At 45.2% G+C, this 15,210-nt stretch overlaps 1 long non-coding RNA gene across 1 annotated transcript; it reads right to left on the bottom strand.

Moving 5' to 3' along the window:
• Nucleotides 1-2,997: 2,997 nt before the first annotated feature.
• On the bottom strand, nucleotides 2,998-3,680 carry LOC132447941 (uncharacterized). The gene is made up of 3 exons (XR_009523268.1): nucleotides 3,480-3,680; nucleotides 3,304-3,361; nucleotides 2,998-3,169 (listed from the first exon to the last, which is right to left on the bottom strand). It is a non-coding gene; the product is annotated as an uncharacterized LOC132447941 (long non-coding RNA).
• Nucleotides 3,681-15,210: the final 11,530 nt, after the last annotated feature.

Raw genomic sequence — 15,210 nt, 5'->3', positions numbered from 1 at the left:
TCATGGTGGGGAAGGGATGGAGCTTGGGGGGGGGGGGATGATGTTGACCTCTTCTTACTCGAGGAGGCCGTTGTGAGTGGCCGTAGGTGTAGTAGATGTTGTGTTGAAGAGAACCCTGCCAACCCTACGAAGCCTGTCCCCTTCGCCCCTGCTTCCTTCCACTAAGGGGCGCTCAAGCTCAGCCATCCCGGGATGGAGATTCTTAGCTGGTGATCCATGCCTGTCCGAAAACCTCCAGATGCTCCCAACTTAAAGGGGTGACATCATGCTTTTTCGACTACTCCCTTTGCTTTAGATTGTTATATGACATATGTATACAGGTTTTACATCTGCTAATCTAGAAAAATCGAAGTGAGTCAGGGGGAGTATTCGCGCCCCCGAGAACGCCCCTCAATTAATGTGTGAAAAAAGCTTGTTTGAACTCAAACGTTACTTCCGTAACAGTGTGACGTCAGACTGTGCAGTGGGCGGTGCTGGAGTTCAGAACTCGCGCCTCCTGGCTACCTGCAATGATTACAACTTCTCGAGGGGATGAATTTGGGAGGCCTAAAGGTTGTATCAGCGATTCTAGGCCGAATCAAATGATCTGGCACTCAAATAAACGCGTCTGTAGGCAGCCTATGCTCTGAGATCGTACACTAAAATAAATTGGTACTACCAACAACTGAAAACCAAATAAATAGTATTCCAACCAATCACAGACAAGGGGCGGGTGTTATGGGGTTTTGCGCTGCCTTCATGATAGTTTTTACTGGATGCACGAAACACGGAAGGGAGGGGGGAGCTGGCTGTTTGTTTGGGATCTCGCTTCAAATACCAACAAGTGACGTCACCCAAAAACGTGACGCAAATTTAACATAATAAAATCATAGTTCGTTGAAAGCTGCTGAAATCGGTTTTACAGAAATGACCAGTGTGGGAATAGTAAGATATTTCTAGGTGGCATGTTACCCTATGCTAGTAGTACCCCAAATGCAATTATTAACCCTAAGAAAGCATGATATGGGATCTCTAACGTTTTGTAAGAAATAACCGAAGTGGATGACCTGTTGCTGGCTATAATCGCTTCTGTTTCGACTGCCCTTTTAGGAGGATTTGAAACGTCTTCATTTGTTCACACACAAAACAATCAAATTCTCACCATCTATCACAGCCTGACGGATTGTTGCTTCTTCTTGGTCTTCTTCGTTCAGTGGCCAAACTCTTTAATGTGTGAATGACGGTTATCAGTTACCTTATTTTATGGATAAGTCATAACAAGAGTGGGCCACTCTGAAAATGTAAATTAGCCAATTCCCTTTTCACAAATGAAGACGTTTCAGATAATTGTAGGAGTGGCATCAACACGGATGAGCGAGATTTGAAAAGAAATCTCCCCTCAGGCCTCCTACCTTAAAGCCTCCTCCCTCCAGGCTTCCTCCCCTCAGGCCTCCTCCCTCCTCCCTTAAGGCCTCCTCCCTCCTCCTTTAAGGCCTCCTCCCTTAAGGCCCCCTCCCTCCTCTCTCCTCCCTTCAGGCCTCCTCCCTTCAGGCCTCCTCCCTCCTCCCTCCTCTCTTCTCTCTTCAGGCCTCCTCCCTCCCCGCTTCAGGCCTCCCCCCTTCGGGCCTCCTCCCTTCAGGCCTCCTCCCTCCTCCCTCCTCTCTTCAGGCCTCCTCCCTCCAGGCCTCCTCCCTTCAGGCCTCCCCCATTCAGGCCTCCCCCCATCGGACCTCCTCCCTCCAGGCCTCCCCCCTTCGGACCTCCTCCCTTCTGGCCTCCTCCCTTCAGGCCTCCTCCCTCAAGGCCTCTCCTAAGTTGAATTGACACATTAATGCCGCCAATAGTTTGGGTGTGCAATTGCATCTGTGATCGTTGAATTCTCCGGTAGTTCAGCTCGTCAATTGATTGACGGAACAGGGGCACGTCAGGGGCCAATCAGATTTCGGCTGGGGCCAGGGCCCCTGTGGCCCCGCCCCTAGAACCGCCACTGACCATAGTTCCCTCTGTTGGTGAGTTTTGACACACAGAACATGCTCATGTTGTATCGGACCATTTATACTACAACTCAATAATATAGGCCTATGGTTCCACCTATTCCAAATGTCTGCAGCTCCCGTTAAAAATAAACTTGAAAATGGACACAGCACGATGGATCTGAGCAACGTAAATCCTGACGCTGATGAGACTTTTTATATGCTTAGTGCCTTAGCATCCTCTTGTGGTGATTGGCTAGTATTGCTCCCATTCAGCGCTGAGCAAGAAGATGCGAGTTCCTATGTTACAACCTTGCGAAGAAAAATACGTTTACTTTATTTATTAAAGATGAATTATTGCTATGTAGGCCTGATGGTAATGGATTTTTGTTAATTCGTTTTGTGATTTCGTTTGATAATATGCAGGCGCTGTTAGTTTAATAGCTACAGAAATACTAAACTCTCGTTTTTATTCGCACACGAGGAGGAGAATGAGGGATTATTTGTTTTATTTGGTTATGTGATGGTAGGCATGGGCCGCTCTTAGCCTGGCATCGCCCACCTACCTACTTCCGCTCAATTTTCATTGCACTTCAGATGAAATGAAGTACGATGGTCTGGTAGGACCAGGCTAGGCCGCTCACTCCAAGTGCCCCTGACTGTCTGCAGCTCGCAGATCGAGGAGGAGCTTAAATTTTCCCTAAATGTGGGCTGGTCTAACCGTTTAAGCAGCACATTCTCAAACGTCAATGCAGCACAGCACAATGACTTAATATGGAAAAAGGTTCCTGCATTTGATAGACTTAGACATTCCTATTTTTAACTTGTCAAATGACTTTTTTACCATGAAAAAAAATAAGATTATAGATATATGTATATATATATATATATATATATATATATATATATATATATATATATATATATATATATATATAAACCATAGCATTTCTATAATAGTATAGACACATATTATTTTGTACACTCAATTATATTAGCTAAGTCTAATAAACCAAAGACAGAAGACTTTGCATCATCGATTTTTATTTTCACCCCAGGCAAAAAATGTTTGATCTGCAAAGAAATCTGTTTTAGCTAAGCCAAATACATTCCTTAAGCTTCCATAAATGTTTAACAATGGCAAGTATCATGGTATTTTTCTGGCCCATAACAAGCAACCCTGTTCCCGGTTTCCAGTTCTGTCAATTTCCCAGCGTCTAGAAAGGAAACAGATTGTGGTTCTTATAGGCACAATAACAATGCAAGATGTAAAACAGATAATTGAAATAAGTGGAGGGATTACGATTAGCAATAGTTGACTACAAGACTAATTAATCACATGACCTCTCACCTGTAGCCCTCCTTGCACTCGTCGCCGTATTCTGTCCTGCAATCGGTCTTCTTCGGACCTTAGTGATTTAATGACAACATACATTCACTATGAAAACATTAATGTTGGTCTGTTGACAGTGAGTAATACTGTTTTTTTGTGATTTGATTCAAAAGTGTGATATTCAGGGCACTTACGGCTAACGGAAGTTCTGCAGGAGAGCGAGACACCACCATCTCCTAATTTGCAGCATGTTTTCCTTTGAAGAAGGAAATGCAGGAAGATGTTAATGTTGTAAAAAAATAACACCTTGTACACTAAGCATAATGTGTCACGATTTACACATACCTCTCTGAAATCACAATTGGCCCCCATTACAATGTACAGAGTGTCATGGTTTGACCGTCAGTGCGTGGGCAATACAATAATGATTGGATGTGGTGGCAATCGAAAGGCAACATGCCGCTCCTTTGAGCAAAGTCAGCATTCAAACGACACTGGTCGACCTCACAAATGATCTTCTGTGCTGGCCCCCACATATTCTTGATTACATGTATGGGTGTTGCAGGACCACAAAAAAGATTTTTCAACTGCAAACACACCATGTGTACCATCGATACACTGACAGGCCAAAAAATCCACCACTGACAGGCCAAAAAAACTGTTTGCGAGTGGTGGTGACGTATATCATACGCGTCGAGAGCAGCGGGAGTTGTAGTCCACAAAGTGCCCCACACAAAAACTAACCGTATATCAAACTCCTACCCGCTAAATTATAGTTTCTTTGCATGAGAAATTATCATTTAAATCCAAAAACAACATATGTGTAATCCGGGGCATATAAAGACTGGGATCAGAAAAAAATTACTTTCTCTCCATTGACTCCCATTCATTTTTTTCGGTCTCATAGGTCCCATGAGCAATGGCGTTACCTTATCCATCCGTCTCGGAGGTCCGAGGACGTTGCCTAGCGACACGCACAAACACGCCCCTTTTCCTCGGACGGGGTGCGTTCGAGTATTCTCTGCGAACCGACTCGGATCTCGGATCTGATGCCACGCCCACACTTCAAGCGTTTTATTATTTCGCTCGGTCGTTGGAGGAAAACATGGACGCCACCCGGAAAGCTGTTGTCGCGGTAGCATTGGCAGAGGACCAGGCGATCCAATATAAGTAGGCTATAGTATAGGCCATAGTCAAGTCAAGTCAAGCTTATTTATATAGCACATTTAAAACAACAGTAGTTGACCAAAGTGCTGTACACAAATACTATATATTTGTGTACATAGGCAGAGATACGGACGCAGTAAGGTATTGCAGTAATACGAGTGATTGAAATTACCATTTAAACCACCAAAGTGGTCCAAGCACAATGAAAACAGTTCATACTTCAAGTCACAATGGGCGCAGCCATCTTGAATTCTGTCTCGGAATTTCGCTCGGTCACCACTGAGTTCAACCGAGATGGCGAGATCGCCGTCCGAGGAAAAGGGGCGTGTTTGTGCGTGTCGCTAGGCAACGTCCTCGGACCTCCGAGACGGATGGATATTAAAACGCACCATCGCCATCTCGGTTGAACTCAGTGGCGACCGAGCAAAATTCCGAGACAGTATTCAAGATGGCTGCGCCCATTGTGACTTGAAGTATGAACTGTTTTCATTGTGCTTGGTCCAAATGGCAATGTGCTTGGTTTAAATGGCAATTTCAATCACTCGTATTACTGCAATACCTTACTGCGTTCGTATCTCTGCCTATGTACACAAATATATTGTATTTGTGTACAGCACTTTGGTCAACTACTGTTGTTTTAAATGTGCTATATAAATAAATAAACTTGACTTGACTATGGCCTATATAGCCTACTTATTTTGGAGCGCCTGGTCCTCTGCCAATGCTACCGCGACAACAGCTATCCGGGTGACGTCCATGTTTTCCTCCAACGACCGAGCGAAATAATAAAACGCTTGAAGTGTGGGCGTGGCGTCAGATCCGAGTTGGTTCGCAGAGAATACTCGAACGCAGCATCAGACGGAAACACGTTCTCCCGCTTTCTGTTACGTTCAGACCAGCCCACATTTGGGAAAATTTAAGCCCCTCCTCGATCTGCGAGCTGCAGTCCGGGCTCGAGTCACAGTCAGGGGTTACTCGCTCTCTGGGACGTAATTCAAAATGATTGGCCACCCCTTTACATTTTATTAATGTTTTCAGAGCTGAGCCTTTTCTATTGGTCAAGGCCGCCCCCAAATGATCTCCTAATTGGTTATTGGGCACACCTGTCACGTCCTCCCAGCCTTCCCGTGAGGCCTATTCTCCACGCGACGCATCCACGTGCTTTCATGAACGTTCAGTGTGCGTTCTGAAACGGTCATAGGGTTTCTGTTATCCCGAGTGGAGCTCCTTTCCTTGTCAGTTCTAAGTGAATTGAATTCATGACACCCAACACCAATTTCAACGGCGTGAATTCGTGACGAACATCTACATTCGACGAACACAAGAGGAATCCGTGGACCCGCGGCGTCGTCTCCAGGCGGTCCGGGCAGACGTCAAGGCCTCCAGGCCCCAGCAGCCGAACGAAGACCTCAGGCCACGACACTTCCAACAATAGATGAGTAACATAACTGCATTTTGTAAACTAGACATGTCGCCGATACTAAAAAAAAAAAAAAAACGCGTATGATCTGGGTGTGGTTTTGCGTGAGCCAACTTGTCGTTTAAGCATTATTCCGTGATCATATTTAGGCTACATAGCTAATGAGGCACTTTGAGCAGGGTTGCCAGATGGCAACAAGTTTTTCCAGCCAAAGACCTCATCAAAAAACGCGATATTGCACAAAAAAACCGACCATATTTTTTGCCTATGTAACCTTTATGCAGCATTTTATGCAAAAGGCTGCTTAACCTCCGTCCTGTTGTCGTTATAATAGGCTAAAGCAGTGTTTCCCACAGACCAAGGACCAATGTGTGGTGCGCGGGGGGGGGGGGGGGGGGCGCAGCGCAGCAGCAGCGCAGCAGCGGCGCAGCAGCGGCGCAGCAGCGGCGCAGCAGCGGCGCAGCAGCGGCGCAGCAGCGGCGCAGCAGCGGCGCAGCAGCGGCGCAGCAGCGGCGCAGCAGCGGCGCAGCAGCGGTGGCACGGTGGCACGGCACGGCGCAGCAGCACGGTGGCACGGCGACGTGGCGTTAGCGCACCAGTTTAGTTTTTACCTAAACTTTTGATTCTGTGACATTCAAGGAATGAATTGCAACAGACAACTAAAGCTGGAGGTCTTTATTTCAAGTACAAATAAACTCAAGAGCTACCTGAACCAATATTTAACTTTTTTAGGAAAATTTAAATAAATAGTAACAATATACTACTAGGTACAACAAGGCAACTAACTAAAATAATGAATGCAATGCACGTATTGTCAGGGAGGGGAGCCGACTGAGGTCTAAGGACATGGAAGGTTCCTAGGATGTCCAGCTCCTGGAACCTCCTTTTCAGTTCTGTCTCCAGGCCCGTAATGTAGGGTTGGATGACCTACAATGAACAGATCAGCACATTTTCTCCACCAGGAACAGAAGGATCAAAATTACTTTCCCTACTCTTTTTTTTTTTAAGTTAAACTCTTCACTAATCTGTTTCCACCTCACCTGTTGTTTCAGCAACATTTTGTCTGCTGTCCTCCTGGCCTGTATTAATCAGTATCTCTCCTGAACAGCCCGGCCCCTGAGAAGCACTGGGTTGTTCAGCACTGTTTGATGCCTAGGAACATTCGAAATAAATGTATTATATATTTAATAAACATTTACTAACATTTACTAACAGCCATTTGACTGTTCAACTTAATTTCAGACTAAGCTAACCACCTCCTCAAGCTGCTCCGCGTCGTCTGGACGAGGCCTTTTTTGGTGCAGAAAAAAGAGTCTGAATAAAATAATATTAAGAATAGAATGTAATAAATGTTTTCTATTCTTTTTGATATGGGCACCGTATAGGCCTATCTAAACTATAACCGCATTTCATCTTAATCGCAGTGTTCGCTGCGTTACCAACGACGTTGTCTATGATGACGGGTGCGGGATGTTCAATATCAATAACGTTGAGTTCATAAAGCTAATATTACCTTTTCTGAGTTAACAAAAAATGTGGCTCAATTGTAATAGAAAAGTATCATATATATACGCCTCAATCAGTTCAGAATAGAATTCTATGCGGAATAGAATAGGTGGTGTAGTCCGCTATAAACACTTATTCCGATTAGTTTGGGGTTTAACTTGGAGCAGCTGCAGTAGTTCGCAATTGGTCCACTCCGTCTGTACTTTAATGCACACCGAACTTTACCGCTGTCAAGGAAATTGGATTTATTGCCTGATTCACGTCTTTGTTATCACTCCGTAGTTGTTACAGTAGTCCGGTAACTTATCAACCCCAGCGTGTCTGGTTGCTAAGCGACGGGTGACGTCGGTGTGTGTGTGTGTGTGTGTGTGTGTGTGTGTGTGTGTGTGTGTGTGTGTGTGTGTGTGTGTGTGTGTGTGTGTGTGTGTGTGTGTGTGTGTGTGTGTGTGTGTGTGTGTGTGTGTGTGTGTGTGTGTGTGTGAATGACAGGGAGAACGAGTGCTATGCGGAGATGAATGGACGGAACGATTTTTAGATTTCCAAATCGCGTTATAAAAAAAAATATATATATATTCTTAAAAAAAAAAGAAAAGACAATCAATTCGTGGCGCTCGTTGTTGATTCTGTGGCGCCGCGCCACACAATGGTCTATGTATGGGAAACACTGAAGTATGTTTTTGATATGTCAAAGGGCTGCTGAGATATTGACAAACGGTTTTGAATTTGAACATTATTTGGATGTTTTGTGTTAAGCATGGCCTAAAGATCATGTGTGCCAAGTTTTGAGATGATTGGACAAAATTTGTGATAGAAGTAGCATTTTGAAGGTTTTTGACATAAACCAAGATGGCGGAAAATCCATCATGGCGCAAAATGACGTCATAGGGTGCGTTGAACTGGGCTTGGTTCAAGGAATCTAATGATATCTGGTTTGTAAATATTGGATGAATGGGTCGAAAGTTATAAACATGAATGCATGTGCAAATTTGACCTGTTGGTGGCGTTAGAACTGTTGGGCTGGCGACCTGAAATTGGCTAGTTGGGCTAATGGGGCTGTCCTGAACCATTGTGCAAAATTTTGCAACTTTCCTTCAAGCGGTTCTATGGGCTGCCATAGACTCCCATGGAGGTAAAATAATAATAGGAATTCATACAAAAAAAAAACAATAGGTTGTCTCGCAACATAGTTGCTTGACACCCAATAATAGGAATTCATACAAAAACAATAGGTTGTCTCGCAACTTAGTTGCTTGACACCCAATTATCTCGATTCTAGACTGACTGGAAAATGGATTGGACAAGTTTGCAGCGCTAAAGTCCTGCTCTCGGCTGATGAATGGGAAATGTTTGAAAACTGTCTACCGTGAGTACCGAGCTGAACAGACCACCGGCGCGCGGTGAAGCCTCGTCAGGTCTTTTGCTGGAAGCGATCACTGCTCGCTGCTTATGCCAATATTTGTGTGAAAGTTAAGAAGTGGAAATGGAAAGCGATACTGATCAAGGTGTGGACCCAGAAAGGAAATTGTTGCAAACATTTAAATCATGCAGAGGAAAGCTCGGCGCTCTGACGAGAAAAAAGAATGAAGTGCTTCATATGATAAAGACAAATGAACTTAAAGAAAATGTGAGTAAACATCTGGACACATTCAATGAGCTGTTAACAAACTTTATGGACCTGCAAGTGGATGTGCAATCACTGCTGAGCTGAGACATCCTAGGAACCTTCCATGTCCTTATGCCTTTGAGCAAGGCATAGAAAACAAAACAGACAATATGCAAGATAGACTCTACTACCTGGAGCAGTACACCTTGGGGCAGCCAAGACAAATTGTACGTAGCTGTCAGCATATGGATGTGGAAAGTGGATATAATGAAGCAAGGAAGCAGCTTGAGTGGCATTTTGGAAACAAGATGATCACAATGGCATTCATGAGCAAAACATTAAATTGGACGGCTATAAAAGCAGGATGGCCCTGCATTAAGAGCATATTCAATCTTTCTCCGAAGCTGCTACAACACCTTGTCAGGAATTGACTATGTGGAGGAACTGGAAAATGCAGCAAACTTGAGGATAATTGCATCAAAGTTACCCTTTACGCTGCGTGATAACTGGAGAACAGTTGTCTGTGATATTCATGAAAGGCAATGCAGACGTCCAAAGTTTGAAGATCTCCTCCAATTCATTGAGAAGAAAACTCGTGCTCTACTGGATCCCATGTTTGGTGACATAAATATGCCACTATCAGTGGAAAATAGAGCCAAACTCGAGGTACCACAAAAGTCCAGCAGGGAGAGCAGTTTTGCCACGACTGTCACCCCTGTCTTTGAAAATGCAAAAAGTAGGATGGAAGTGGAGCATAAACAAATAACAAGGAACGCCATGAAAAGACCCTGCCTGTTTTGTAGCAAAGACCACTCAATGGAAACGTGTATGTTGTTTAAAGGAAAACCCAACAAAGAAAAAGTGGAATTCATGAGAGCCAATGGATTGTGCTTTGGATGCCTGGAAAAAGGACACATGAGCAAGTACTGTAAAAATCGTATGACATGTAAAGTCTGCCACAAGACTCGCAACCATCTTGCACATAGAAACAAAAGACAGTCAAAGAGAGCAACCAGCTAGGATGCAACTCATAGAAGCATCCATGTCCAGTGCCTTGGTTTCCCTGAACGCTGTTAGCCACAGTGGGGCTGGCATTAAAGAGGGTGCACTCTCCAGTGTTTCCCACAGACCAAGGACCAATGTGGTGCGGGGGGGTAGCATCATATATATATATATATATATATATATACACGCCTCAATCGGTTCGGAATAGAATTCAATGCAGAATAGAATAGGTGTCCGCTATAAATACTTATTCTGATTAGTTTGGGGTTTAACTTGGAGCAGCTGCAGTAGTTCGCAATTGGTCCACTCCGTCTGTACTTTAATGCACACCGAACCTTACCGCTGTCAAGGAAATTGGATTTATTGCCTGATTCACGTCTTTGTTATTATCACTCCGTAGTAGTTTCAGTAGTCCGGTAACTTAACAACCCCAGCGTGTCCGGTTGCTAAGCGACGGGTGACATCGGTGGGTTCATGTGTTAGCATCGTCGTTCTCGCTCCGTGTGTGTGTGTGTGTGTGAATGACAGGGAGAACGAGTGCTATGCAGAGATGAATGGACGGAACGATTTTTAGATTTCCAAATCGCGTTATTAAAAATATATATATATAAAAAAAATAATAATAATAATAAAAAAAAAAGACTGAATCAATTCGTGGCGCTCGAAGTTGATTCTGTGGCGCCGCGCCACACAATGGTCTATGTATGGGAAACACTGCTCTCAATAGTCCCAGTAAAGTTGAAATTGGGCAAGGGAACAAAAACAGTGCCAACATATGCCTTCTTGGATGGGGGAAGCACTGCAACATTCTGCACCGAGGAGTTGATGCAACAACTAAATGCTAATGGAAGGAAGCAGGACATATTGCTCAGGAAAATGGGTCAAGAGAAGCCAGTGTCTAGCTACAAAATCTCTGGATTGGAAGTTGCTGCTTTGAATGGAAATGGATACCTTAAACTGCCTGATGTCCACACACAAATCCATCCCAGTCACCCAAGAAAATATCCCTAAAAATGAGGATGTTAGAAAATGGCCTTACCTGGATGAGGTTGACTTGACACCAATTGATGCCAGCATTGGGCTGCTTATAGGTGTCAATGCCCCAAAGGCCATGGAGCCATGGAGAGTAATTAATAGCGAGGGTATTGGGCCCTACGCTGTGTAGACTCGACTTGAGTGGGTTGTCAATGGCCCACTCAACATGACTGGTGATGGAAGTGCAGCTGCAGGTACAGTGCAGGTTAATCGCATATCCTTTGAAGATCTGTTGGTCCAGCAATATAATCAAGACTTTGTTGAGCAGCACTATGAGGGCAAAAAACTGATGCCACATCACGTGGCTTGAAGGCTGATTTATTCCTCCAGTCGAAGTTGTGGATCTATAATAATAATAATAATAAAAAAAAATTATAATGCACTTAATATTCAAGAATCTCAAAGTGCTTCAGAGAAAAAATAAATAAATAAATAAATAAAATAAAATATTAAAAGGGGAACCTCAAAGAAAGTTTAGCTAAATGCTCTTTTAAAGAGATGGGTTTTGAGGTTCAGTTTAAAAAGAGCTGTAGTCTGTGGAGCCCTCAGGTGGTCAGGGAGGGCGTTTCCATAGTCTAGGGCCGATCACCCATGGTGCACAGCTTCGTATGTCGGGTTTGGAGGGTGTGAGTGGATCCTGAACGGAGTGTACGTGAGTTTGTCGGGGGGGTGAGGAGTTCCTGAAGGTAGAGGGGGGCAAGTCCGTGAAGGCACTGGTGGGTGAGGAGGGAGACCTTGTACTCAATTCTGAGTGGGACAGGGAGCCAGTGCAGTGATTTCAGGATGGGGGTGATGTGGTCATGCTTGCGCACCCTCATCAGGACCCTGGCAGCACTGTTTTGAATGTATTGGAGCCTCTGGATGCTCTTGCCAGGGATCCCAATGAGGAGTGCATTGCAGTAGTCCAACCTGGAGGAGACAAAGGCATGGACGAGCTTCTCTGCATCAGCCAGGGTGAGTGATTGGCGGAGTTTGGCGATGTTCCTGAGGTGGTATAAAGCTGTCTTACAGAGGTGTTTGATGTGGGTGTCAAAATTAAGTTGTGGCCCATCTATGGCCCATGCTTCCTCTCCAAACCTCAATCACAATGGCCAGCAACAATACAAATGGATGGAGTTCTTGACGACGACCCTGAGGTCAACGCCAAGATTTCTGCCAATGCCGTACTGCTGAAAGACAGTGAATGTCCCACAAGTAAGCTTCTGAGCTATTTTTCCGAGTGGACAGACCTAACGAGAGCTGTAGCATGGATACTGAAGATAAAAGAGCTACTTCTTCAGCTGAGAGGACAAAGAATGAACACAACCCAAGGTCAAGCTAAACGGGAGCGCAAACTGAAGCAGCAAGTAAAACCAAACATTCCCAAACTGTCAGTGAACGATTTGGAGAAAGCGGAAAAGGCCATTGTCTGTTTTGTGCAGAGGCAGTCTTATCCAGACGAAATCGAAGCCTTAACTAAAGATGATTCTTCCAAAAAGCAGCCAAATCGCCACGCTATTTCTGCGTCACATCCATCATAAAGTTGGTCATGGGGGCAGAAATCACATGCCATCAACTCTCCGGCGCCGCTTCTGGATACCATATGCCAACTCTGCCGCCAGAACAGTCATTGGTGATTGTATGACCTGCAAAAGACAACGACAGCAACCTGGTGAGCAAAAGATGTCACACCTTCCTGCGGACAGAATTATTGCAGATCTGCCTCCATTCACAGACGTTGGGATAGATTACTTCGGCCCAATGGAGGTGAAAAGAGGACGAAACACTGTGAAGCGATATGGCGTCATATTCAGCTGCTTAAAGTGCGTATTGGAAGTTAGATACTGCAGTGAAGAATCATATAGGAAAAAAATGTCCTCCTGCAGCGGCATGAACATCAACACCGCCACCCCGCCGCAGCTCATGAGCATCCGCGGCATCACGGAGAAAATCGCCCGGAACATTGTCGCCTATCGGACCCAACACGGTCCGTTCAAGAGCATCGAGGACCTGGTTCGGGTCGATCACATAAACTGCTCCCTACTGGACAAGATCCGTTTCCAGGTGTTTGTGGAGCGCTCAAGAACTCCGTCCACCAATACCAACGGCGGGCTGACCTACACCGGTCGGTCCCATCCGAGCCCAACCTCGTTCAGCCTCCGGAGCGACGACCTCGACCTCCCGCCGGGAGGACCCACGCAGATGGTGTCCCTGCAGCCCCGCGTGGCACCGGCCCCGGGCCCGCGGGACGGCCGGGCCGCGGTGCGCCTGGCCACCTGGGACCTTCAGCGCTGCTCCAGTGAAAAGGCCAACAACCCTGGCGTCAAAGAGGTTGTGTGTATGCCCCTACTGGAGAACGAGTGAGTACAACTAACGTGAGGGTTTGCAGGCTCGAAAGCCTGCTCCATCCTTTCCCCGATCGGGGAAACTGTGAAATCGGAGATGGTTGGACAAGAGGTCGGAGTTGGAACAACCCCCACAGATACAAAACCTCATCTCGTCGATTAGAAAAACCCAAAAACCACAGGGGGGGGGGGAATGCAAGACCCCTCACCGCGTTAACTACTCACAACTACGCATAGAGCTGAGGCAGCGACCGCGTCTACCAATTCCTACGTAATATGACGTGTTTGACGTATCACATAAAAAAACAACGGTTTTTGAAGCCTTGCTCAAAATAGTCACTTTAAAACTGGATTTTTTTGCCGATATACTTTTTTAAACTGATAAAATCCTGCATTTTAATTTCAAAGAGCAATTTTCAGAGAATGTTATGTATAAATATTTTTAAAAACATTAACTTCCAATACGCACTTTAACATCACGTGCAGTCCATCTAGAAGTGGCCCATACACTCGACACAGATTCGTGCATAAACGCCATCAGGAGATTTGTCTGCCGCAGAGGTCAAATAAGAGAAATGAGGTCTGATAATGGCACCAACTTTGTCAGTTCTAACCGGGAGTTAAAGAGTGCCGTCAGAGACTTAAACCAAAACAAGCTGCACCATTCTCTGTCACAGGATGGAATAAAGTGGATCTTTAACCCACCGTATGGAGCTCATCATGGAGGAGTCTGGGAGCGGCTGATACAGCAAGTTAAAAGGGTGCTTTGCACAGTGGTAAGGCAGCAAGTGCTGGACGACGAGGCCCTACATATACTGCATTGTGCGAAGTGGACGCTGTGTTAAATGACCGTCAATCACCCCATCTAGTGGTGACCTAAATGATCGTGAGGCCCTAACCCCAAACCACCTCTTGCAGCTCAAAGCAAAGCCACTTCTACCACCTGGCTTGTTTACCAAAAACGATCAATATGCTCGCAGATGTTGGAGGCAGGTCCAGTACATTGCTGACCTGTTCTGGAAAAGGTGGGTGAAAGAATACCTCCCACTAATGCAAGCACGTCAAAAATGGAACAGAGCAAAAAAAGCTTTGCAGTTAGAGATCTTGTGCTTGTCATGGACGAATCAGCACCCAGAAATTCGTGGCCATTGGGGCGAATCATGGAAACCATGGCCGACTCCAAGGGATTTGTTCGTCATGTCCGGCTGAAGACTCAAACCGCGGAGCTGGAACGACCCATCACCAAGCTGTGCCTTCTTTTGGAGGGGGCTACAGCTTAAACATCGACACTTAAACTGATACACTGAAGGACGCTGGCACACTACATTTCTCATAACGCACATATCCCCTTGCATTACACCTTTTCCCCTTTTTTGAAGTTTGACCCCTTGCATACACAGTAGAGCCCGACCGATATATCGGCAGGCCGATATTATCGGCCGATATTAGGCATTTTTCAAACTATTCGGTATCGGCATTTATAATGGCCGATAAATGAATATTAGAAAAAAAAATATATATATTTTCCACCAGAGGGCGCTCTAACGGCCCAAACCCGCTGATTCAGGCAGAGTGAATGACGGAGATCGACGGAGATCATCGGTGTTGTTCATAGCTGTGTTCGAAATAATTCCCTATCACGGATATAGTGCACTATATAGGGTGCTCGCCATTTTGTAGTGGTGTTCGAATTCTCAGTGGTTAATTTCATGCACTTAAATTCCCTAAAATTTGAGTGTACATACGATGTTCCCTACATGTTACTCCGTATACCACAATGCAATGCGGTAGTGTTCTTCCGGAGGAGAAGAAGAAGCTGAATAACCGCAAAAACGAATACATTTAATGATTTAATGATGGAGTTA

This window comes from Gadus macrocephalus, chromosome 19, assembly GCF_031168955.1.
Source record: "Gadus macrocephalus chromosome 19, ASM3116895v1".
NCBI classification, from domain to species: domain Eukaryota; kingdom Metazoa; phylum Chordata; class Actinopteri; order Gadiformes; family Gadidae; genus Gadus; species Gadus macrocephalus.
Note: the sequence above shows the minus strand (reverse complement) of the source record. Positions and strands in the feature narration are given on the sequence as shown.